This window comes from Mus musculus, chromosome 7 (assembly GCF_000001635.26).
Source record: "Mus musculus strain C57BL/6J chromosome 7, GRCm38.p6 C57BL/6J".
Lineage (NCBI taxonomy): Eukaryota > Metazoa > Chordata > Mammalia > Rodentia > Muridae > Mus > Mus musculus.
Window position 1 is genome coordinate 142,709,710 of NC_000073.6, and position 24,333 is coordinate 142,734,042.

General features: G+C 41.1%; 1 long non-coding RNA gene across 1 annotated transcript in view; it reads right to left on the reverse strand.

Annotated features, from left to right (window-relative positions):
• Nucleotides 1–4,087: 4,087 nt before the first annotated feature.
• Nucleotides 4,088–24,333, reverse strand: part of Gm39116 — a 29,450-nt gene continuing 9,204 nt past the window's right edge. The window contains exon 3 of the long non-coding RNA XR_870062.1: nt 4,088–4,142. This is a non-coding gene — a long non-coding RNA (predicted gene, 39116). The remainder of the gene's footprint in view (nt 4,143–24,333) is intronic.

The window sequence follows — 24,333 nt, forward strand, 5'->3', positions numbered from 1 at the left end:
CTTAAAACATGTCCTGAGATCTTACTGGTAGAGGCTAAGGCATCCCCCAGGTCCTTAATGGGGCCTGTCTTAATCATGGTTCCTATTCCTGGACAAAACATCATGACCAAGAAGCAAGTTGGGGAGGAAAGGGTTTATTCAGCTTACACTTTCCACATTGCTGGTCATCACCAAAGGAAGTCAGGACTGGAACTCAAGCAGGTCAGGAAGCAGGAGTTGATGCAGAGGGCATGGAGGGATGTTACTGGCTTGCTTCTCCTGGCTTGCTCAGCTTGTTTTCTTATAGAACCCAAGATGGCACCACCCATAATGGGCCCTTCCCCCTTGTTCACTAATTGAGAAAATGCCTTACAGCTGGATCTCATGGAGGCATTTCCTCAACTGAAACTCCTTTCTCTGTGATAACTTCAGCCTGTGTCAAGTTGACACACAAAACCAGCCAGTACAATTGACCCCTTGTCAACTTGACACACAAACACATCACTGGTAAGCCTCAACCCTTACTTTCTTATTCATCCCCAAGACCTAAATAACTTTAAAAGTCCCACAGTCTTTACATATTAAAAGTTCAATCCTGGGCTGGTGAGATGGCTTAGTGGGTAAGAGCACCCGAATGCTCTTCCGAAGGTCTGGAGTTCAAATCCCAGCAACCACATGGTGGCTCACAACCATCCGTAACAAGATCTGACTCCCTCTTCTGGAGTGTCTGAAGACAGCTACAGCGTACTTACATATAATAAATAAATAAATCAAAAAAAGTTCAATCCTTTTAAAATATCCAATATCTTTTAAAAATTCAAAATCTCTTAACTGTGGGCTCCACTGTAATACCTTCTTCAAGAGAGAAACATATCAGGACACATTCACAATCAAAAGCAAAATCAAACTCCAACCGTCCAATGTCTGGGATCCACTCATGATCTTCTGGATACCTCCAAGGACTTGGGTCACTTCTCCAGCTCTGCCCTTTGCAGCACACACCTTCTCTTCTAGGCTCCAGATGCCTGTACTGAACTGCTGCTGCTGTTCTTGGTGGTCATCTCATGGTACTGGCATCTCCAAAACACTGCTGACTTCAGCTGTAACTAGGCTTCACCAACAGCCTCTCATAGGCTCTCTTCATGGTGCCAAACCTCAACTCTTTTGCATGATCCTTCAGTCCTGCCATCAATTGCAACTGAGGCTGCACCTTTACCAATGGCCTTCCATGGCCTTTCACAGTGCTGAGCCTCAGCTGCTCTTCAGGACCCCTTCATGCCTTCAAAACCAGTACCACCTGGGTGACTCTTACACATTACCAAGTCCAGCCACAGCACAAGATACAACCTTCCCTATCTCTGGAATACAGTCTCTGTGCTCTCAGAAAACACTTCCCAGAAGATTTCACCTCAATGATGTTGATCTCTTCTTAATCACCGCTAATTTCTTAGTTCCACCAGCATCAATAGTCCCAGTAATGCAAAGGTTTCACTTTAGTAGCTCTGGTATCTTGTTAATCACAGCTGATTCTTAAACCCCAGCTAACCAGAACCACAGAATCTTCACAGTCAAAAATAGCAACAGCCCTGATACAGAGTCTTTAATCTTCCTTCTGAAATTTCACAAGCCAGGCCTCCATCTTCTGCCCTGTTCTCAACATTATCTTCCAAGCTCCTACACAACATCCCAGAGCTCTTAACACTGAATGGATCTTCTAGCCCAAAGTTCCAAAGTCCTTCCACAGCCCTCCTCCAAACATGGTCAGGTTGTCACAGGAATTCCCTACTATGCTGGTACCAATTTGTCTTAGTCAGGGTTTCTATTCCTGGACAAAGCCTCACGGAGCTTAAGGCATTCCTCAGAGTCTCAATAGGGCTTAAAGATTTTCCCATGTTCACTAAGATTCAAAGCTTCCTTAGAATGTTACAAGGCTTTTCCAGAGTTATCCTCAGGGCTCAGGTTTTTTCCAGGTTTTCAATAGTCTTCCCAGGAAATCACTGGGGTCATAGGCCTTCCCTGTGTTCTCACTGGGTCTTAATTTTTCACTGGAGCCTAAAATGCGTTACCCCGAGTCTTGCTGGAACCTAAAAATTTCCCAAGTTCTCATAGGTTCTGTAAGACCTTCAGTGGGTTTTATTGGGTTTAAAGGCCTTCCTTACATTCTCACTGTGACCTAAAACATTCTGCAGGCTTTCCATTTGGTTTAAGGCCTTTCCAAGGTTCTCGCTCCAATAGATGTTCTCCAACATCTCACTGAGGCCTTAGGACTTTCCTAGGTCCTCACTGGAGCTCATAACTTTATTTAGGTTCTGACTAAGATTTAAGAGCTTTGCTAGATGCATACTATAATCTATGGCTTTCCATGAATGCTCTTTGATGCCTAAGGACTTTCTTATTTTCTCACTGGGCCTTAGTCTTTTTCAGATCCATGCTGGTATCTAAGACCTTCCTCAGTTTCTTACAGGAGACTAAAACTTCTAAAATTTCTCAATGAGGCTTTAAACATTCGAAAGCTTCTCCATTGGGCATAAATCATTTTACAAATTTTTATTGGACCTTAAGGCCCTCTCCATGTTCTTACTCCAAATTGTTACTTGGACCTAAAGTCTTTTCTAGTCACATTGATGTCTTAGGTTTTCCACTGGTTCTCACTGTGCTGTAAAACCTACACATTCTCACTGGAGCTTAAGGAATTCCTCAGGGTCTCAGGCCTAAGAATGTCTCCATGTTCTTACTCAGTCCTAAAGCTTCCCCAGGCATCACTGAGGCCTAAGGCCTTTCTCAGGTTATCGTTGGTGTCTAGGTCCTTCCCAGGTTCCTGAGGTCTTCACATATTCTCACTAAGGTCTAAGGGTTACCCCAAGTTCTCACTGGGGCCTAAGTCTTTCCAAAGTTGTTTCTCTGTCTGAAAGCTTGGCCCAGGTTCTCACTAGAGCCTATGCCCAGGGTTTCAACTGGGCCTAAACATTTTAAGTTCTAATGAAATCTAGAAGGCTACCACCAGATTTTCACTGGGTCTGAAGACTTTCCTCATATTCTTCCTGTGCCCTACAACCTTCTACATGGTCTTAAAGTAGCTAAAGGCCTTTTCCAAAGTCTTATTGAGACCTTCTGCCTCTCCTAAGTTCTTTTTGGAAGAAAGAACTTAAGAACATAAAGGCTTTTACTGATTCTTACTATGCCTTAAGGCTTTTTGCATTTTCTGTTTTTTAAGGCCTTCCTGAGAAACTCAACAAGTCCTAAGGCCTTTTACAGGTTAACACCAGAGCCTAAGACCTTCTGTGGTTTTTACTGTTATCTAAGAGTTCTTATCACAGGTTCTCACTGGCACCTCAGGATTTCCCAGGTGGTCAATGGGATCTAAGGCCTTCCAGCCTTCCCCAGGTTCTCAGTGGGTCATAGAGACTTGCCAAGGTTCTCACTGAAGCCATGCTTCTCCAGTTACTCACTGGTGTCTATAATGTAAGATTTGTCTCTGGGTCTTAAAGCCTTGCCCGGGTTCCCACCAGGGACTAAGGTGTTATTCTGTGTTTCACTGAAGCCTAAAATCTTTTCTGTTTTCATGGGATCTATAAGGCTTTAGACAGGTTTAAACTGGGTATGCAGGCCATTTCTATGTTCTCACTTAACACCAAGTCTCTGCAGGAATCCAGTGCGTCCTCTCCCACTGAGGCCAGACAAGGCAATCCTCTGTTACATATATGCTAGCAGCCTTATACCAACTAATGTGTATCTTTGGTTGGTGGCTCAGTCTCTGGGAGCTGCCAGGGGTCTAGATTAGTTGATACTGTTGGTGTTCTTATGGGTTGCCATCCTCTTCAGCTCCTTCAATCCTTTCCAGTCAACAACTTTTAAGATAGCCCCTTTTCCAGTTGTTCAGGACCCACATGATGACCAAGTTGCATGTTTGCTACATATGAGCAGGGAGGCCTCGGTCCAGCTCAGGTATGTTCTTTGTGATGTTTCAGGCTCTGAAAGTCCCAAAGATCCAGGTTTGTTAACTCTGTTGGCCTTTCTGTGGAATTCCTATCCCCTTTGGTGCCTGCAATCTTTCCTCCTATTCTTCCATAAGAGTCCCAAAGCTTCATCCATTGTTTGGCTGTCGATGTCTGAGTCAGCTGCTGTGGGTGGAGGGGGGCTCTCAGAGGACGACATGCTCTTGTCTGCAAGCATAACAGAGTATCATTAATAGTGTTAAGGATTGGTGCTTGCCCATGGGATGGGTGTTGCAGTAAATCTTTAACTCCAATAAGCTCCTGCAAAAACACACAACTCGGTGACACTTTCCTTAGATTTTCTTAGTGCTAACACATCCATGGGTTGCCATTCGAGTTCCTGATAACCCTGTGGATGATCATCGTCTGGAGGTCTTTGTTGTATATTAACTGGATAAACAAAAGCTTATTTTCTAATAGCCTTTGGTTGGCTTTCTCTAATTCTCTTGTCTCTACCTGAGTATTTTCCTTAATTGAAAATTTAAATTCCTCCCTTAAGGTCTGTGTTTATGTCTCTCCTTTTGTTGCTCTTCCTGTTCCTTGAGTTCTTGCATTCTCTGTTCAAGGTTCGGCTTCCACATTTGAAAACCTTCTTTATGTTGTAATTCTGTTATTGTAGCATCTACCTTATTTTGATCTACTAGTTTTAGTAAAGTATCCTCTTGACTCTGCTTCCAAATTTTGTCTCTATCTCCTTGCTGTTCAGTCTGACCTACGAAATTCTGTATCTTTTTTTCTAGTATCTTTTCTAGCTCCTGTCTCCAACCTTTCTTCTCCCCTTTCTGTTGCTTATCTTGACCTATAAAATCCTGAACCTTCAGTTCTAGTGTTTCCTCCAGGCTGTGTTGCCAAGTTTTATCTCTCTGTTGCTCAGTTTCATCTATAAACTTCTCTAGTGTCTGCTCCAATCCCTTTCCTAAGGCATGTAATGTTTTATCTAGGGCCCAGTCTTTGAGAAGATGTAGTAAGTCAAGAGAATAAATATTGCACTAATGTTAAATGACAAGGTTTCTATTTCCTTTAAACCCATCCCTGTCGAACCATTCAAAATATCATCCCATAAATCCCAACTGTGGTATTTATTGTGTTTCTCATTTTTAAGTATCATTTACATGAATATATATCTTTATTATCAATTTATAATTTGTATTACCTGTTCCAGAGCCCTTTGTACCTTTGTCTCCCTCTGCTGTTCAATTCAGGACACTGCAGTCCTCTCGGATTCTTTTGTTTGCTGGGAGGGGCTGACTGTAGAAAGACCTGCAGCTTCTGTGCTTCTGAGCTGGCTCTGTCTTGGTTGGGGTTGCAGCTGGCACCTTGTGCGCTTATCTCAGGCAGTCTGCAGCACAAGCAGACGGGAGAGCGGGTCTGGCTGTCAGGTGTCCTGTGTAGACTCGGGGCTTATGGGGGAGCGAACATGGAAAGGCTCGGGAGGAGATGCCCCAATCAGCTCACTGTGTCTATCAGAAAACTACCTTGCAGTCAGTTGCGCTCCAGGGTCCCCCTTCCATCTCTGGGAATCAGCATTGGCACTCCCCAAGTCCAGCTCCAGGCTGGGGTGCTGCCCCTGGCTGTAGCTGTCTGCTGGGGGGTTGGGGAGGGAGCCTCTCTGTGGCTCTCTGTAGACCCCTCAGACCCAGTCAGCTTTTAATCCACACACTGCTGCAGCTTTAGATCTGCTCAGCTTTTTATTTTGGGGGGTGGGGTGGGGTGGGGAGACAGTGGACTTTTATCTCAGACTAGTTGGGTTCTAAGCAATAAGATGGACACCAATTCTCAAGTTGGGCAGGTTATTGGTTGGCCCCCTACCTGTCTACAAATAATTTAGGCAGGGGGAGGGAGCAGACAAGATAAAATTTGGGTTGAAAGTTGTGTGGGTGGGTTGGTGTCTCTATTGCTCCACTGGGGTTCCTGTAGGGCTACAGGAGATGCCCTCTTTAGGTTCCATATTCTCAATGTAATGAGTTCCAACTAAGATCATCCCATTGATTCTTGGGTACCTCCCTTACCTAAGGTCTCTGTCTCCTCCCAAAAATGCCCCCTCCATTTACATCAGTTGCAGATTTCCATTCATTTTTATGGCCATATAGCCATCTCTCTTGTTCTTCCCCACACCTGATCCTGAATTCCCCATTCCGTTCCCCATACCCCCTCCCTCTAAGTTCCCTCCCTCCATCTGCCTCTTATGACTATTTTATTCCCTTCCTACCAACTGGTTCTATTTTGTCATGCTATCTTCTTCACCTCTTCTCTCTATCATGAGAACCATTGTAAATGTGACACAGGTACTAGATTGCTTTTGCCATATCCTTCCAGTCTTGGATTATTCTATTTTTAATATCCAAAGAAGTCACGGTTTGTTTACAAATGGTGAATGCATCCCAAAATTGTGACACTTTCCTTGAATTTTCTCAGTTCTAACACATCCATGGGTTGCCATCTGAGTTCCTGATAATCCTGTGGATGATCATTGTCTGGAGGTCTTTGTTGCATGCTAAACAGATAAAAGCTTGTTTTCTAATAACCTTTGGTTGGCTTTTATCTTCTGCTTCTACCTGAGTCAAGCTTCCTCACTGGGTTTTCCTTCTTGTTTAGCTTCTTTGGGTCTGTCCGAGTATAACATGGTACCTGTATTTTATGGCTAATATGTGCTTATAAGTGAGTACATGCCATGCGTATTCTTTTAAGACTGGGTTACATCACTCGGGATGATATTCTCAAGTTCCACCCATATGCCTGCAAAATTCATGATGTCTTTTTTTTTTAAGATTTATTTATTAATTTAATGTATCCGAGTACACTGTAGCTGTCTTCAGACATACTAGAAGAAGGCATCAGATCCCATTACAGATGGTTGTGAGCCACCATGTGGTTGCTGGGAATTGAACTCAGGACCTCTGGAAGCACAGTCAGTGCTCTTAACCACTAAGCCATCTCTCCAGCCACAATGTTAGTTTTTAATAGCTGAATAGTATTCCATTGTGTAGATGTACCACATTTTCTTTGTCCACTCTCAGTTGAGGAACATGTAGGTTGTTTCCAGTTTCTGGATATTATGAATAAAGCTGCTGTGAACATAGTTGAGCAAGTGGCTTTGTGGGATATTGGAACATCTTTTTGGCATAAGCCCAGGAGTGGTATAGCTGGGTCTTGAGATAGAAATATTCCCAGTTTTCTGAGAAATTGATGTCCAAACTGATTGTACAAGTATGCACTCCCAACAGCACTGATGGTGTGCTCCCCTTGCTCCACATCCTTGCCAGCATGTGTTACCTCCTAAATTTTGATCTTAGCCATTTTGATGGGTATAATTTGGAACCCCATAGTTGTTTGACTTGCATTTCCCTGATGACTAAGGACTTTGAACATTTAAGTGCTTCTTGGTCATCCAAGATTCTTCTGTTGAAAATTCTGTTTAGTACTGTACCCCATTTTAAAATTGTATTATTTGGGCTGTTGGTGTCTAACTTCTTGAGTTCTTTGTAAAATCTGGATATTAGCCCTCTGCCAGATGTAAGATCCTTTCCTAATCTGTGGGGATGCTGATTTGTCCTACTGACAGTGTCCTTTTCCTTACAAAAGTTTTATAGTTTCATGAGGTCTCATTTAATCAATTGTCAATCTTAGACGTGGGTATTTCCCACTTTCTCTTCTTTGAAATTTAGTGCATCCAGTTTTATGTTGAGGTCCTTGATTCACCTGGACTTGAGTTTTGTGCAGGTGATAAGTATGGTCTATTTTCATTCGTCTACATGTAGACATCAAGTGAGTCCAGGACCATTTGTTGAAGATACTTTCATTTTTCCCTTTTCAAATTGTTTTGTTTATTTACATTCCAAATGTTGTCCCCTTTCCTGGTCTCCCCTCCAAGACTTCTTTACCTCATTCCCTTTCCCCTTTGCCTCAGAGAGGGTGCTCCCCAACCCATTCACCCACCCCCTCACTCACCCACCCCATCCTTCCCTGAGGGCATGAAGTTTCTACAGGATTAAGTGCATCCTCTCCCACTGAGGCCAGACAAGGCAGTCCTATGCTACATGTGTATTGGGGGTGGTGGACCAGCCCTTGTATGCTCTTTGAATGGTGGCTTAGTCTCTGGGAGCTCCCAGGGTTCCAGGTTTGTTGACAGTGTTGGTCTTCCTATGGTGCCAACATTCTCATCAGCTCCTTCAATCCTTTTCCTAACTGTTCCATAGGTGTCCCAGGTCTCAGTCCAATGGTTGTCTGTAAGTATCTGCATCTGTCTTAGTTGCTGGTAGAGCCTCTCAGAAGACAGTCATGCTAGACTCCTGTCTACAAGCAAAACATGGCATCAGTAATAGTGTCAGGGTTGGGTGTTCACCTACAGAATGGATCTCAAGTTGTGCTGGTCTCTGGATAGGCTTTCCTTCAATCTCTGCTCCATTTTTGTCTCTGCATTTCTTCTTCTTCTTCTTCTTCTTCTTCTTCTTCTTCTTCTTCTTCTTCTTCTTCTTCTTCTTCTTCTTCTTCTTCTTCTTCTTCTTCTTCTTCTTCTTTCTTCTTCTTCTTCTTCTTCTTCTTCTTCTTCTTCTTCTTCTTCTTCTTCTTCTTCTTCTTCTTCTTCTTCTTCTTTCTTCTTCTCCTTCTACTTCTTCTTCTTCTTTTGAAAGATTTATTTATTTTATGTATGTGAGTATATTGTCTCTCTCTTCAGACATACCAGAAGAGTGCATCAGATCCCATTACAGATGGTTGTGAGCCACCATGTGGTTTTGGGAATTGAACTCAGGACCTCTGGAAGAGCAGTTAGTGCTCTCAACTGCTGAGCCATCTCTCCAGTCCCCTCTGCATTTCTTTTGGACAGGAACAATTCTGGGTCAAAATTTTGAAGGAAGGTTGGTGACCCCATCCCTCCATTGGGGGCCCTGTGTATCTACTGGAAGTGATCTCTTCAGAAGACTATCTTCCCACTGTTGGTCATTTCATCGAAAATCATTCTCTTTGAGTCCTGGGAGGCTCTCACACCCCATGCCTCTGGGATTTATAGGTTCCCCCAACCCCATCCTCTGTAGCTGCATATTTTCATTCATTTTCCTGGCCCTTTGAGCTTATTTCCTGTCTCCCTCCATACCTGATCCTGCCCCCATTTTCCCTTCCTCCTCCCCTCTCCCACCCAGATCCCTCCCTCCCTCTGCCTCCTGTGATTATTTTGTTTCCCCTTCTAAGTGGGATTAAACCATCCTCACGTGAGCCTTACTTCTTGTTAAACTTCTTACCATCTGTGGGTTGTATCATGGCTATTCTGTACTTTTTGGCTTCCTTATAAAAATGAAGTGTCTATAGGTGTGTGGCTTTATTTCTGGGTCTTTGAAATATCTTCTTTTCTTGCTCTATGGTGATTAAGAGTTTTGCTGGATATAGTCTAGGGAGACATCTGTGGTTTTTTTAGAGGTTGCTGGATATTTGTCCAGGTCCTTCTAGTTTTTAGAGTCTCCGTTGAGAAGCCAGGTATAATTCTGATAGGGCTTCTTTTGTATGTTACCTGGCCCTTTTCCCTTAATGCTTTTAATATTCTTTCTTTGTTCTATAGATTCTTGTGTTTTGATTATTATGTGCCAGGAGGATTTTCTTTCTGGTCCAGTCTTGGTGTTTTATAAGCTTCTTATGTGTTTGTAGGCACGTTTATCTTTAAATTAGGAAAGTTTTCTTCTATAATTTTGTTGAGAATATTTTCTGGGCCATGGAGCTGGGACTCTTTACCTTCTCTTATTCCTATTATTCTTAGGTTAGATTTTTTTTCCCCTGGTATCCCAGACTTCCTGGGTGTTTTGTGTGAGAAATTTTTTAGCTTTAACGTTTTATTTGACTGATGTATCAATTTCTTCTATTGTATCTTCTAGGCCCTCTTCCATCTCCTGTATTCAGTTGGTGATGCTTGCATTTGTTGTTCCTGTTCTCTTCCCTAGGCTTTTCATCTCCAGGATTTCCTCAGTTTATATTTTTGTTATTTCTTCTGTTTCCACTTTCAGGCCTTGCATAGTTTTATTTATTTTCTTTGCCTGGATGTTCTCGTAGAAGCTACTGGGGGTTGGGGTGAACCTGGATAGTCTTGGTGTGGCAGGCCTTTGATAGTTATTCTTGGGTTGTATTGTTCTAGACCTGCAGTTCTGTATGGTTCAGGAGACCCAAGTCTGATGAAGGTGGGCAGAAGGATGGCAGAAGGATGGATGTCCCCATGGGATGGCAGGATGCTTGTTTTGGACCAGATGGCTCAGCCAGCAGGGAAGATGGGTAGGAGAAGGGAAGCTTACTTGAAAGGTTTAAGAGACTGATGGAGGTGGAGGAGAAGCAGCAGGAGATGCCATTTGTCCTGATGCCATTTGTATTCTGATGTTAATTCTGCTTCTTTAAGAGGGACATGCCCTACCTCCCCCATGAGTAGTCAATCACATATTCAGGTGATCTCATGTGAACCTTTCCCCAATTTTAACTGGTCAAATAGAGGCTAGAAGCTGTGATTGAGCAGTGGAAGGAAAAGATGGGAGGAGATTTCTTGGAGAGTGGGGGCAGGTAAAAGGAGGAAAAAGAGAAGGAGAGAGGACAGAGGAAGAGGAGGAAGGAAGATGGAGTAAAAAAAACATGTATTCAGGAGAAACTGCAAGTAGCGAAAGATCTCATAGCTGGGGAATCAGTATAGAAATAGATCTGCCCAATGTAGGTATATAGCTTATAAATATAATAACTAGATTGTGTGTGTATGTTTTTATAAGGGCTTATGGAGTTGGAAATTACTGCAACAAATTGGAGACCCCTATGTTAGGCTTAGAATCCAACTAACCTGAGATAAAAGTCCTCTGTGCCCAGTGTATATGGCGGGGCCTATGATCTATGGCTGCAGCAGTGTGTAGATTGAACACTGAGTGGGTCTGAGGAGGTCTATAGAGAGCTGCTGAGAGGCTCCCTCTCAAAGGCAGCCAGGGCAGCACCCCAGCCCTAGGCAGGACTTGGGCAGCATGGGTGCCCAACATGGTTTGGGTTCCCTGAGCCTTGGGAGGGACCAGAGACTCTGGGTTGTGACTGCCTGTGAGGGAGCCTTCTCACAGACACAGTGGGTTGATCTGGGCATCTCTGCACTAGAGAGCCTTCTTGTGCTTGCTTCCTCCTTCCCCACCAGGTTTAAACAGGCTCAGGACAGCCAGATCTGCTCTACAACCAGAGATCAGCAACCATGACCCAAACAAAGGCAGGACAGCCCAGAAGCGAACTGCAGTGTCCCGAGTTGAACAGCAGAGGGAGACAGAGGTACAAGAAGATCCCAATCAGGTAATAAGAATTATAAACTGATAATATATAATATATATATATATATATATATATATATCTGATATATATATAATTTTAAGATACTTAAAGCTGGGAAACACAATTTTGGGTTTTATGGGATGATATTTTGAATGGTTTGACAGGGATAGGTTTAAAGGAAATTGACATGTTACCAGTTATCATTACAATATTTACTATCTTTCTTGGTTTATCATGTTTCCTCAAAAGACAGGGGTCTAGGATTCTTTTTTTAAAAGAGCCTTAGAAAAGGGATTAGAGCTGGGCGAGGTGGTGCACGCCTTTAATCCCAGCACTCGGGAGGCAGATGCAGGCGGATTTCTGAGCTTGAGGCCAGCCTGATCTACAAAGTGAGTTCCAAGACAGCCAGGGCTACACAGAGAAACCCTGTCTCAAAAAACCAAAAAACAAAACAAAACAAAACAAAACCAAAAAACCAAAACCAAAACCAAAAACAAAAACAAAAACAAAAAACCGAGAGAGAGAGAGAGAGAGAGAGAGAGAGAGAGAGAGAGAGAGAGAGAGAGAGAAGGGATTAGAGGAAACACTGCAACTCAAGGTACAGGAATTTATAGGTCAAGATAAGTGACAGAGAAAAGAAAATGAAGGTTATAGACAGGAACTGGAAAAGATGTTAGAATAAAAGATACAGAAATTCATAGGTCAAACTGAACACCAAGGAGATAGCAATAAAATTTGAAAGCAGAGTCTAGAGGATAATTTACTAAAGCTAGTAAATAAAAATAAGGTAGATGCTATAATATCAGAATAATAACAAAAAGAGAAATTAAAATTATGGAAGCAGAGCCTAGAACAGAAGATACAAGAACTTATAGAGCAGCATGAACAACAGAGAGGAATTTAAGACTTGGCAACATGGCCTAGAGGAGATACTAGAACTAAAGACACAAAGGAATGTATAGGTCATGATAAGCAATCGAGAGAAGAAAATGAAAGTTGGAGACAGGAGCTGGAAAAGATGGTAGAACAAAGGATGAAGTAGCTCACAGATCAGACTGAGTGGCAGAAAGGAAATAATGAGAATGGGAAGCAAGATTTAGAGGAGAACCTTTTTTTTTTAATTAGATATTTTCTTTATTTACGTTTCAAATGCTATACCCTCCCCCCGCCCTGCTCCCCTACCCACCCACTCCCACTTCTTGGTCCTGGCGTTCCCCTGTACTGGGGCATATAAAGTTTGCAAGACCAAGGGACCTCTCTTCCCAGTGATGGCCGACTAAGCCATCTTCTGCTATATATGCAGCTAGAGACACGAGCTCTGGGGGTACTGGAGGAGAACCCTTTAAAATTAATCAGTCAATCAAAATAAAATACACAGCAGAATATCCGAATTACAATATAAAGAAAAATTAAAATGTGGAAGCAGAACCTTGAACAGAAAATACAGGAACTTATGGAACAGGAGGAACAACAAAAGGGTTAGATATGAAGCATGGGCACAGAACTCAAGGGAGGAACTTAAAACATCAATTAGGAAAAATAATCAAGTGGAGAAAGATGATAAAATTAGAGAAAACCAGCCAAAGGTTGTTAGAAAACAAACTTTAGTTTATCTGGTTAGTATACAACAAAGCCCTTCAGACGATGATCATCCATGGGGTTATGAGGAACTTGAATGGCAACCCATGGATGTGTTAGAACTGAGAAAATTTAAGTAAAGTGTCACTAATGTTGGAATACATTTACTGTTTGTAAAGGAAATCCTGACCTCTTGGGCTATTAAAAATAGAGTAACACCCCCCCCCAAGATTGGAAGGATATGACAAAAGCAATACCAGAACCTGTGTCACATTTACAATAGTTCTCATGGTGGAGAATAGAGGTGAAGTAGAAAGCAGGACAAAATAGAGCCAGGAGTAGAGATATTTCTAATGATCTGCTGCTTGGTGAAGACTGTTTTGCTGAGATAGAAGTGCAGGCTACATATGACGGAGAAACCTTGACCTTGTGCCACCTGGCAGCCTTAAAAGCCTGTGACAATGTTACAGAGACAGGAAAAAGACTTGAATCATCTTCTCAAGCCATGCCAAGTCCAAAGGAAACATTCTCTGACTTTTTGCAAAGGTTGACTTCCTCCATAGAAAGGAGTATATCAGATCCATTAACAAGAAAAGCACTAGTTAAGTCTTTAGTTTTTGAAAATGTGAATGCCAAATCCAAGGAAGTAATCAGCCCCTTGAGGGCAAGGGCAGCATCAAGAGATGAGTGGCTGAGGATCAGATAGGAGAGTTAAGGCCGTACTTAGTTGGTATAGCCATAAACTTATGGGGAAGAGATCTGTTACAACAGTGTAAAACACAAATCAATATCCCTTCAGTTTCAGAGGCTGGCCATAAAACCAGTTAGACTCCTAATTAAAAAAAAAAATAGTTAAGGAATGTTATCAAAGACAGTTATAGACCGTCCAGGGTGTCCATAAATAAGATGCAGTAGGGGCTGACAATTCAACTTTGCATCAAGGAGCCACTATTGTTAAAACACCAACAGCTTTATCACTAAGGTGGTTAACTGACCAACCCATTTGGATTGATGAACGGTCTCTGACAAAAGAAAAACCACAGGCACTAGAACAGCTAGTCCAGGAACAGTTGGAGACTCAGAGGAGTCTACTATAGAGGAGTCTACCAGCCCTTGGAATTTCCCATTACTTGTCATTTTAAAAAGGTCTTGGCAAGATGGAGGATGTTGACAGTTCTCAGAGCAATTAATAAGAATTTTCAGCCAATGGGTTCCCTGCAGCCTGGAATCCCATTGCCTTCCTTGTCAGCTAAGGAATGGCCTGTCATAATGATTGATCCGTAATCACCATTCTAGTCCTTGGTCTGTAGGCTGCCACCTTTCACAAGATCATATTCTGTTTACTGCTTGCCTTCCATAAATCAGGCATTAACCAGGGAAGGCTGGTACTCTCCTGTTCCCCAATGTCCTCGTAGTCCCTGTTTCTGGGGAGAGGTGGCATTTGGGATGATTGATAATCCCTGTGGAGTCATAGGGTAGTTGGTCTAAAGTATTGACTCCAATGCATTTGACACAGACCTCTTTGCAGACAGGGTACCAGAGTGAAGGAGCTCTGCCACTTCCATCGTAGTGCTTTCCCTTCCATGGATTGGTCAGGCCCATGCTTCCTCTGGTGCCTTGATTCAATCTAGGATCGTGATGGTGGTTCTGAATATCACTTGCTTGTTTTGAAGCATTCTCTGGCAAGTTTTAAAGGCCTCTTATCCTGTACAAATTGTTTTCTCAGATAGAGTATTTGTTTTCCAACCATGGGAAGCATTTACAATAGAACCCTACTAATCCTATAAGATGTTGTACCTCTGTTTTATTGGTTGGTGTTTTAAGTTGTTTTAACTTACCTATGACTTGGTCCTGCAGTAGACCACATTACACCCAAGAACTTGACCTTTGTATCTATCTGGTCCTGATGCCTTATCCTTATTGTTGGTCCAGCCATCACCTGTCAGTACTTGTGTGGTTTGGTCTGTTTTCTGTATATTTTCCTTTTCTTGTCCTATTATCGAAAGGCCATCAACAAATGAATATATGACAGAATTAGGTGCTGGAGTGACCTTATCCAGTGACCATCTTATAATGTATGTGGGCAATGATTGTACTATTTATTTATCCTTGTGTTAGTCTTAAAAATTGCTACTGTCTTCCTTGTCAAGTGAATGTGGTGTGTTTTTTGCTTTATGGGTACAGTAGCATGCCAAAGAACATGTCTGACATATCTATAGTTGCCAGCCATTTTGATCATATTTTCTTTTTTGTTTGTTTGTTTGTTTATTCTATGTAAGTACACTGTAGCTGTCTTTAGACACTCCAGAAGAGGGAGTCAGATCTTGTTATGGATGGTTGTGAGCCATGTGGTTGCTGGGAATTGAACTCAGGACCTTCGGAAGAGCAGTAGGTGCTCTTAACCGCTGAGCCACCTCTCCAGCCCCTGATCATACTTTCTTAATCCCCATGAAAATATCTTCTACATCTGGTAATTGTCCTGACAGATTAGGGGACAATTCATTAATTCTCCTGTGAGCTACTGACATTCACCATTTACCATTTAGTTTTAAAACTGGGCAAAGTTGATTGTTGAAATGGAAGTTTTGAGTTAGTTTAATTACTCCTTCCTTTGTAGGGTTTAATGGTTTCAGATATCTCACCATTTCTTCCTTGAATTTGGTATTTTAACATAAATGAGGGTTTATCTTGTGGATTGCCTTGGTGCTGATTGTATTTTGATGCTAATTCCACTTCCTTCAGAGGGGCTGTCTCAGATGAGGAGTGAATCAGTACTCAGGTGACTTCATGTGAACCTTCTCTCCATTTTTAACTGGTAAAATAATTGCTAAAGCCTGTGATTGAGCCATGGAAGGGAAAGGTGGAGCTGGGAGTTTTAGAAAGGAAGTAAGAGGAAAGAGGGAGAAGAGAAGAGGAAGGAAAGAAAGGGGAACTGAAGAATAGGAGGTAGAAGGAAGACAGAGCAGAAGCACGCGGCCTTAAGGAGCTGCAAGTCGCAAGGGATTTCATAGATGGGAAATATAGTAGTATAGTGGTAGATCTGCCCAATCTAGGCACACAGCTAGTAGTCATATTAATCGAGTTGTGTTTTCCTTGCATGGGCTTATTGGGGTTGGAGCTTACTGCAACAAATTGGCACCCATTGTATTGATTAGAACTCAACTAGCTTGAGATAAAAATTCACTGCCCCTTCCTCCATTCATGAATATACAGCTGGGGCAGGAATCTAGGCTGCAGCAGTGTAGATTGAAAGCTGAGTGGGTCTGAGGGGCCTACAGAGAACTGCAGAGAGGCTCCCTCCAAGTCACAGGCAGAAAGCTAAGGCCAGGGACAGCACCCCAGCCTACAGCTGGACTTGGGCAGTGTCATGTAGGACGCCCAGAGAGGGACGGGGACCCTGGAGCACAGCTGCCTGTGAGCTACTTTTCGGGCAGACACAGGTAACCCGATCGGGGCCTTTCTGTGCTCACTTCCCCATATCCCCAGTGTCTACACAGGACAGGAACAGTTGGACTGGCTCTCTCAATTGCTTGCTTGCGCTGCAGGCTGCCTGAGATCAGCACACAAGCACACGCTGCCAGCTGCAACCTAAATAGAAGCACAGAGGCCTCTTCTATGAGTCTACAGTCAGATCCTCCCTGTGAATAAAAGAATTGGAGAGGACTGCAGTGTTCTGAGTCAAACAGCAGAGGGAGACAAAGGTATAAAGGGCTCCAGATCAGGTAATAAATTGATAATAAAGAGAGATATATAACATTTTTGATACTTAAAGATGAGAAACACAAAAATACCTTTTGGGCTTTATGGGATGATATTTTGAATGTTTTGACAGGGATAGATTTAAAGGTAGTAGACACCTTGTCATTTACTGGTATTGAAATATTTATCTTCTTGATTTACTATGTCTTCTCAAAAGTAGGGGCTCTAGATAAAAAAAAATTCCTTGCCTTAGAAAAGAGGTTACAGGTAACACTAGAACTGAAGGCACAGGATTCTACAACTCAAAATAAGCAACAGAAAGAGGAGAATAAAGGCAGGAGACAGAAGGTGGGAAGAGATGCTAGAACAGAAACTTCAGAAAGTCATAGATGAGACTGAGCAACAGAGAGATAAGCTTGAGACTTAGCAACATAGCCTAGAGGAAACACTAGAACGAAAGGTTCAGGATTTTATAGGTCAAAATAAGCAACAGAAAGAGAAGAATAAAGGCTGGAGATAGGAGCTCGAAGAGATGCTAGCAAAAATAACTCAACAATTCATAGATCAGACTGAACAGCAAGGAAATAGAGATAAAATTTGGAAGCAAAGTCTAGCGGCAACACTAGAACTAAGGATTTGGGATTTTATTGGTCAAAATAAGCAACAGAAAGAGGAGAATAAAGGTTGGAGAAATGAGTTGGAAGAGATGCTAGAAAACAGGATTCAATAATTCACAGATCAGACCAAACGGCAAGGAGGTAGAGCTAAAATTTGGAAGCATAGTCTAGAGTGTAATTTATTAAAGCTAGTACATCAAAATAAGGCAGATGCTGAAATATCAGAATTACAACATAAAGAGAAGCTAAGATTATGGAAGCAGGGCCCAGAATAGATGATACAGGAAATTATAGAGGGGCATGAACAACAGAAAGAGAAATTTAAGATTTAGTAACATGGCCTAGAGGAAACACTAGAATTGAAGACACAGGAAATTACACATCAGAATAAGAGACAAAAAGATGAAAATGAAGGTTGGAGACAGGAGATGGAAAAGATGATAGAACAAAGGATATAACAGCTCACAGATCATACTGAGCAGCAAAGAGAAGATATTGAGGATTGTAAGCAAGACTTGGAGAATAACCTTTTAAAATTAATCAATCAAAATAAAATGGACAACAGAGTATCAGAATTGCAATATAAAAAAATTAAAATGTGGAGGCAGAACCTTAAAAAGAGAATACCAAAACTCAAGGACGAGGAGGAGCAACAAAAGGAGAAATATGAAGCATGGATATAGACCTTAAGGGAAGAATTTAAATTTTCAATGAAGGAAAATACTCAGGTAGAGACAGAAAATAAAACTAGAGAAAGCCAACCAAAGGTTATCAGAAAACAAACTTTAGTGTATCCGGTTAATATGCAACAAAGACCTCCAGATGATGAGGGTTATCAGGAATTCGAATGGCATCCTATGGATGTGTTCCAACTGAAAAATTTAAGGAAAGTGTCACTAATTTTGGAATACATTTGCCATTTGTAAAACAAATCCTGACTTCTTAGACTATTAAAAATAGGGTAGTCCCCAAGACTGGAAGGATATGGAAAAAGCAATACTAGAACCTGCTGCACATTTACAATGGTTCTTACGGTGGAGAGACGAGGCAAGGGAGATAGCACAACAAAATAGAGTCAGGGATAGAGAGATTTCCACAGATCAGCTGCTTGGTGAAGGATGCTTTGCCGAGGTAGAGGTGCAGGCTGTATATGATGAAGAAACTCTGGCATTGTGTTGATTATCAGCCTTAAAGGCTTTTGACAAAGTCACAGTATCAGGGAAAAGACTTGAACCATTTACTCAAGTCATGCTCAGTCCAAAAGAAACCTTCCCTGATTTTTTGCAAAGGCTAGCCTCAGTAGTGGAAAGGAGTATATCAGATTCAGCATCAAGCAAGGCAATAATCGAGTGTTTAGCCTTTGAAAATGTGAATGCTGAATGCAAGGAAGTAATCAGACCACTGAGGGCAAGGTCAACATCAATAGGTGAGTGGATTAGACATACAGTTGATGTTAAACCTTGTTCACCTGATATTACTGTAATAGGAGAAGCTGCAACTAGACATCTATAGATGGCCCAAGATGTCAAATGTTTTAATTGTGGTGAGTAGGATCATTTCAGAAATAATTGCAGGAAAAACCAATGTAATCCTAATAGGGGACCTATGCCTTCTGGAATATGTCAAAGATGTGGCAAAGGCTGACATTTGACTAGGGAATGTACAGCAACAACGGACAAATGGGGCAACACCTTACCAAAGAACTCCCAGGGAGGCCTCTTGACTGTCTCAATGCCAGACAGGGGGTCTTCTCTTTCTTAGGACAACTAAACATCACTGCTTCAAAAACAGATGTTGTAATACCAGATAACAAAGCTGAGGCAAGTTTTATAGACAATACAAAAAACATATAAGGAAGCCAAAGATGAATATTTTGGCAAACTTCTATAGAGGAGCAAAGGCCAAAACTAAGAATACTAGTAAACAATATTGAGATTGAAGGAGTGGTCAACAGTGGAGCAGATGTCACCATTATCTATCCAAAGTCATGACCTGCAAGTTGGCCACTTCAAGAAGTAGACATCCAATTTCAAGGAGTTGGTACTTTATCCCAAATAAAGCAAAGCAACCAGATGGCTTAAATGTACAGGATTAGAAGGTCAGGTAGGAAAATTGAGGCCATATGTGGCTTATATAGCCATTAACTTATGGGGAAAAGATCTATTACAATAGAGGAAAACACATATTAATATCTCCTCAGTTTCAGTGTCTGGCCACGAAACCAGTCTGGCTCTTAATAAACATTTTAAATTAGTTAGGGAACATTATCAAAGGCAGTTACAGACAGTTCAAGCTGTCCATAAACAAGATATAACATAGGGTGATAACTTAGCTCTACCCCAGGAGCCACTGCTGATAAGACCCAATAGCCTTATCACTAAGGTGATTGACTGACCAACCCATTTAGATTGAGCAGTGGTTTATGACAAAAGAAAAACTACAGGCATTAGAACAGCTAGTCCAGGAGCAGATGGAGGCTCATCATGTAGAGGAGTCTACCAGCCCTTGGAATTTTCCAGTTTTTGTCATTAAAAAAAAAATCTGGCAAATGGAGGATATTGACAGACCTCGGAGTGATTAATAAGATTATTCAGCTAATGGGTTCCTTGGAGCCTGGAACCCCATTGCCTTCCTTGTTGCCTATCATAGCGATTGATCTAAAAGATTGTTTTTTCACAATTCCTCTACATGAAAGTGGTAAGGAAAGGCTTGATTTCTCAGTACTTACCTTCAATATAGGTCGCCCAATAAAAAGATATCATTGGAAAATCCTGCCACAAGGAATAGCCCTATCTTGTGTCAATATTTTGTAGAACAGCCATTGGAGATGATTCATAAACAATTTCTTCAATCCATTATTTACCATTATATGGATGACATCCTATTGGCTGCTAGATATAAATATCCTGGAATGAATGTTTGATGAGGAAAAAAAAAAAAAAAAAAAACCCAAAACCTTGCCTTGCTGGGGATTGCAAATTGAGAAAATACAAAGAGGGGAATCTTTTAGTTATCTAGGGTATAAAATAAGGTCTCTCAATTGATACAAAAAGGAAAAATGAGATTTCGACAATTAGAGAAATAGAAAAATAGGGATTGGTTGTCAAATTTACTCTTAAACAAAACATTGTATACCTGTATCTTACATAGGTAGAAATCTTTATAATTGATGCAAAGTTGAAGTTCTAATCTCTTACATTGGTACAGATTTTGATACAAATTTAAGATTTTCATTGGAATGAATTTCTTTATTGATAGAAAAATTAGGATTAATATTGTTACTCTCACATAGGTATTGTGCCTACACTACACATTTAAGAATACAAGGCTTAGATCTAGTTCTTCTATAATTGCTATTACAAACTGTTTTAAGATGATTAAGCGATATGAGTTATGGGTCAGATAGCAAATTCATGTTTCTGAGTTAATTAAAAGAGTGTTTTTTGAGATATTTCCATTAGAAATGGCTGAGAGTAGTAAAGGCTTAACAGTTCAGAAAAGATTTGTGTAAATAGCCTTCAAAGGCAAGAAGTCCACAGAATATGGTGTTTATGGCCATTTCTTTATTAAAGATCATTTGATTAGAGTCATGTCTGCTCCTGATAGCACTCCTTTCTTGTATTCAAAGAAGAAGTTGAGCATCAATGGAGTTGCTCCAGTTGTGTCTAGACAGTCACTAGGCAAGAACTGCCTCAATTCATCTACAGACAAAATACTGTCCAGAAAAAGGGCATACTATACACAATAGTCAACTGATAATCTCTGCCAAGACAGGGTAATCAGTCCTTCAAAATTCTGTGTTAAAAAGGTCTGTCAGATGATCTAGGGCCAGAAGGCTGAAGACTGATGCTCCAACATTTTGAGGAATGAGGGACTGTCTTGGTGATCAGCAGTCTCTATAAATTGGCTAAGTTTTGGAAACTATGTTTTGTGCTTCTTATATTTTCAGAAATATTAGTCATTCTCAGATTTCTGACAGGTTTGAAGACTGGTTGTAGTCTCATAGCCACCCAAGCTGTTTGGCATTGAGAAGGATGATATAGACTTGAGAGGATGGTTTTCAGATGGTATACAATCTAAAATCATGACATAATTCAGGGGTAGAATTGTAAACCTTTTAATTTAGGATAGATGGTAGAGTGCTTTATTTGATCGACAAAAATTGATGGACTGGGTGTTAAGTGTATCTTATACTTTATAAATTGCAGAATGGTAATAGTTGTGCTCAATTTGTATCTGAGAGAAAAGAGCCTTTTAAATTGGACAGAATGGAGGAAATGTTGTGGATTGCCATGGTGCTGTTTGTATTTTGATGCTAATTCTGCTTTTCTCAGAGGGGCTGCCTTAGACAAGGAGTGAACCAAGTATTCAGATGATTTCGTGTGAACCTTCTCCCTGTTTTTAACTGGTAAAAATAAAAGTTAAAGTCTGTGATTGGGTAGTGGAAGGAAAAGGTGGAGCTGAAAGTTTTAGAGAAGGGGAGAGGAAGAAGGAGGGAGACTAGAAAAGAGAAAGAAAGGAGACAAACAAAGAGGAGGTGAAAGGAAGATGGAGCAGAAGCATGTGGCCTGAGGGAACCACAAGTACCAAGGGATTTCATAGATGGAGAATATAGTAGTGTAGTGGTGGATCTGCCCAATCTGGGGACACAGCTACTAGTCATACTAATTGAGTTGTGTTTTCCTTGAACAGGATTATTGGGGTTGGAGTTTCCACAACAGGTTTAGTTGTTGGTAGCCTTACAGGCTCTATTTTTACTTCCGATAAAATGCATTTTACTTTGGCAAATTTTTTTAAGATTTTGGGAAATTAGGGAAAACTTTCAGGATCACTGGGAAGTCTAAAATATTTAAGGTACTCTGCAACATGCAAAATCCAAGGGAATTATTTTATCACATTACTATTAATTCTAATTTACATATGGGTGCTATGGATTTTCCTGCCACTCTTCTATAATCATTTTTTTTTCTTACTTGGTATAGTGTCTCATAGTTCTGTGTATATATTAACATCACTGCATGTATCAATTAACCATCTATCTCATTAACCTTTATCTCATTAACCTTTATCTCATTTTTAATTTTTAGGAGCAACAAAATACATGGTCGTATTGTCACCTATCATGATTCCTGATGAAAGGTGTATGTGTTTGCCTTCTACTAGCTGGATGCTAATTGTTCATTTGTATGGGTGGACACCTTTGTGGTGGCCTTCTGTTCCCTAAAAAGGCTTAGGTTTATTCCTTATAAATCCTATTTTGTGTATCTTTCTGTGACGTTTTGTTTACAAATAGCATCCCAGGTTTTTTTGTGAAAGGATCTAATATTTGTGAATGATCTGAAAATCTGTGTTCTTAAATTAAATGGCTCCCTTCTTACATTTAATTTTATAATTTTTCTCAGTCTAATTCCCTGAATCCTTTAAAGAAATCAATTACCTCAGAAACTGTTATGTCATTATGAAGTGGTCTTGCAAATTAATTCTCATGTGTGGTGGTGTCTCCTGTGATATAGCTACTTTGCTATATATAAACCACAGTACTCCTAATTTTCTCATGAGCTGAATGAGCTCTTGGAAACTGTTCCATTTTGTGGCTGCTTCAAACTGTGTAAGGTTTAAAGAGGAACATGCTTAACCTCAGACGATGGTTATCCAGTCCAAGACAGGGTGTACATTGCCTCGAGCAGTGTTTAGGATTTGCTCTAAATCTTCATACACTGCTAGGTTTTCTATTATATTCTTAATTTTCCTCATCTCTAGTTCTAACAGCATTACTGTGTCTGCCCCTTTTCCCAGAGTTTTATCAAATAGGATGCATCCTTCATTCCATTCTGGTCATATTCTTGTCTCAACTGACTTATTTCTTGAGGAGTGCATGGTCTAATTTCTATTTGTTAAGCTGCTCTTAATCATTGTTACCAAATACTGTGACTCCTCTAGGTGTGTTAACCTTGGAAGATGTCACTGGGAGGGATATGGCTGTCTTTACTGGACTCTGGGTTAGGAGAGTACCTTTAAAGGGATTGTTTGCCCCACACCCCATTTCTTACTTACATTAGTGGCTAGCCTTTTGCACATCAGACTGTATTTACGTCCACTATGGTTTTCATCAGTATTGCTGGAACTTCTTTACTAGCTTTGTGTTCTAGCAATGGCTGTACTACTTGTGGATTTGTTAGAGAGACCTCAATCTCACATCTTTAAACTCAGCTTTCCTCTTTGCATTATTCTTTGTTCCAAGCCATTTCTTCTTTGTGGGATCTGTGCCATCTGGACTCACTTTCACGACATTAGCTACTATTTAGCTTCTTCATTCTGGTGTTATCATATATGCTAGGGAGTATAGAGCTTTAATAGTTTTTTTATATACCACCCAAAGTGTTTTTTTTAATTACTTTTTTTCCAATCACTTATCAGCCTTTCTCGCCAGAAGTTTCAACCAGTCTTTCATTGGTTTCCCTGCAATTTAGCTCTTCCTGCAGCTTAAATAGCAGTTGGCTTCAAAGTGTTGATAATCCCCCATTTCCTGATGTGAGCATTTGCTTTTATTAGCTCCAAGGGGGCAGTCACACTCTAGCCAATCACACTCTAGTGTTACATCATGGGTCAGTACCTCATTCTTACCTGCACCACACAGCTCACATGAGCTAGCTGATCATTGCTGTAGCATCCAACTCAGTCCTGATCTCCTCATTTACATGCTGTCTATAGTTGTGCTAAGCTCTGTGGAACTATTCAGCTCTGGGACCCTGTTACACACTGAGTGTGAAAATCTTCACTAGGTCTCACTGGGGCCGATGGTCTAAGGGTCTGAATGGGGCTTAAGACCTTTCTGAGGTACTCACAGTGCATAAGGTCTTCTTGAATTTCAGAGTAGAGTTGAGGTCTGCTTCAGGTTCTTAGTGGAGCCTGAGGCCTTTGCTTGGTACCTTCTTGCTTGGCCTTCTCACTGGTACCCAAGGCATTCCCAAGATTCTCACTCGAGACTTAAGCCTTTCCAAGACTCATTAGTCTATGATTCTGCCACATTCTATTTGGCCTCTATGGTTTTCTACATGTTCTTACTTTGGGGTTTCCATCTAATCTATGGTCAAAGGGCTTCACCAGGAACTCACTGACCATTAACATTTTCCCAAGTACTCACTGGGGAGTAACATCTTCCTTAGGTTCTCACTGGGGTCTGATGCTATCCCCAGAACATG